The 2,932-nt window shown below is 38.1% G+C and overlaps 1 pseudogene; it reads left to right on the plus strand.

The window, feature by feature from the left end:
• Positions 1-476: 476 nt before the first annotated feature.
• On the plus strand, positions 477-1,861 carry LOC120778089 (annotated as a pseudogene).
• Positions 1,862-2,932: the final 1,071 nt, after the last annotated feature.

Genomic DNA, 2,932 nt, shown 5'->3' on the forward strand with positions numbered 1-2,932 from the left:
CGTATACATATGTATGTATGTACTTGTGCAAGCTTGACAAGCACCAATTTGAGACCTCTTACAGTCAGCAGTTTGTCAGGAAAAGCATGCCTGAGTTCATGAAGAACGAAATAATGATAACAATAGAGGTTTTAAAGGGTATTTCACATTCGGAACGCTCTTCCATTGCTTGACTTTACTTAAATCTGCACCAAATAGTCCAGATCTTGCGATTTATCTTAGAAGTCACGCGATATAGTGCGTTCACCAAAAGTTTCCTTCAATAAATTGATTCTTTCGTTGGCTATATGGCATGTAGAGCCGCCTTGCTGGAACCAAAGGTCGTCCATATCAACACCCTCTATTTAAGCTACGAAAAAGTCATAAATCATAGCCTTGTATCATTCCCCTTGTCTGTTACGTTATGACCGGCTTCATTTTTAAATAAGTTTCGATCAGTGAGCTCTTCCGCCCATAGAACATAGAAAGTGAGCTTCATCGCTGAAAAAAATAATTTTACGAAGATCGGGATCGGTGCAATCTCGTTTTGGGTCCATTCACCGAAAGTGCGACGCGTTTGATTGACGTTCGGTATTACTTTTTGCAAGAGTTGTACTTCCCGTCATGAGAAAAGCATGGACAGTATATAGAATTTTATTTCAACTAAAACAAAAGAGCTTTTTTTAATTCGCAACATCTCTCTTGGGATTCCATGCTATTTCTAGTTAATTTGTGTCATTATGCTTCCTTATATATGCTTGTGTGAGATTTTCTTTAAATTTACAGTTTTTATTTTCAGGTGAACATCTGCTGACTATCTTATCCAACATACACGATTCCAACTATTGTCCCCAGACCGAGGACCCATTCGACAACTTCCTTATTCTGACTAATCACTGATATCCACTGGCTATTTGGGGTAAAGTACTGAACATATTCTGCACCTTCATCTGTAATTATATGGATGTTTTCGTTATGACTGTTAGCGTTGGCTTGGCAGCGAGATTTACGCACCTTAACGATAATTTACTCAAGTTCAAGGGCATACTGAGCTCACCTTACCCACTTTCAAATATCGCCTTTTACTTTTAATTGATTACTTTGGCTGACTGACCGACACAGCGTATGCCTAAGATGTACTGGTCGACGCAACACAAGCAAGACCGGAACTTGCTCGAGTTCTGCACACGCATTGACGGCGCCATTTCGCTCATCACGATAACATTTTTCTGGAATAATTTGTATTTAATTTGTGCGCAACTGTTGCGTAGTCTAAAGTGAGTTTACACATCTCTCAGTAATACTATATAATTTAGTTCGCGTGATGAGTAATAGCCGGCAATTTTATGTCTCGTCTGCTTTTCTCTCTCTCTCATTATAGCAAAATGTCATCGCTCGCCCATGTCGCATGCTTTTACTTTTCGCTATTCTTCCTTATCGGCCGTACCTTGGCCGTTTCATTGTATTCGGCCAGCATCAAAGATGAGTCACGCAAGCCGTTGCGTGTACTACGCTGACTGCCCAAGGAGTCCTGGTGCACAGTGGTGAAACATTTCTCGGAGGATATTAGCACCGATTTGGTTGCATTAAGTGGCATGAAATTCTTTTATCTCACACGGAAATTGGTGCTGAGCGGTTGTAATGTATAGTCTTGCATTCCGCCGGTCGCTTGTCCATGAGCAGTCACGTGTGCTGGCACTTGGGCGCTTCGCCTATTCATTACTTCTGCACTCATACTTTTTACCTGCCTATGGCTTATGTTCGTGGCATGTACCACTGCCGTTGGACTTCGACCATTTTTGCTTTGTTATGTGATTACCTTTACTTACTTCCTCTTGGTGCAATCAGCTTTCTGATTTTCGCTTACACGCTTTTTGTTGTCTTTCTTTCAAGTTGACTTCCCTTTTTTATACAAGAGTATCAATTTACCATATCCAAGCTAAATAATTAATAGTCTGCATTCCTGGTTTTCTGGGATTCTGGTTTTCTTGTCTTCCGCTTTCTGTTATTATGTGTTCACTGTTATTAGGTTGCTGGAACTATAGTGACATATGAGCTGGTGCTTATTCAATTCCATCAGGAAAACAAACTTGCAGAATGTGTCACCAACATACGGGAACTGTCATCTTCAGGCAACAAAAGTGCACATTGAGCTTAGGTAAGTATATGGATTGCAATTAATTGTTATACAAATGCTTTAATATATAAACTCTGTAAGCAATATATGCTTGTATGTTGTATTAATCATCAAAATAAAATGTAAAAAATTGAAAAAATTGGTTGGATTTGTTTAAATATGTTATTGACTCATAATTCCATAACGGTAAGTAATATCGCTTAGAGTGATAAGTCTAATAACTAGCACCAACTTCTACTCTCACAGTAAAAATATTTGAAATATTCGTATTCATCAGTAAATTTCTAAACCGTTATTTATAATTTATAAATTACAACCAATTTCTTTCTTAAATTCCTCCTACAGAACCTTTTGTTGGGTACATCATTAATGCCGAATTTGAAATTATAAAATGTATAGCATTCCGGACAAATAGTTACAATTATAATTAAAATTTTTAATAAGATTTTTACAATTTACAATTTCAATTTTCGATGACTCGTTTTACTCAAGGCCTGAATCAAAGCGCTACTATCTGCATAAACTTTGGACTTTACATGTGCGCAAAGGGAAATTGTCTGACGATGTGATGCAAATCGACCGGCCCAAAACGTGAAATGATCTACTCACCGTAGTGCTCTCTCTCAATAAATTCGTTGATTGATGCGATGTGTAAAAGTGGCGCCATGTCTTGTTGAAACCAAATGTCGCCGAGAAATCAAGAGTTTCAATTTCAGTCAACAAATAGTCGGTAGTGAGGCAGAAATGGGCAAAATTACTAAACAAATTTGACCCGAAAAAGTCGGATCTTCTTGGAACTTTTCAAAGGTTTATAGA

This window comes from Bactrocera tryoni, chromosome 5, assembly GCF_016617805.1.
Source record: "Bactrocera tryoni isolate S06 chromosome 5, CSIRO_BtryS06_freeze2, whole genome shotgun sequence".
NCBI lineage: Eukaryota > Metazoa > Arthropoda > Insecta > Diptera > Tephritidae > Bactrocera > Bactrocera tryoni.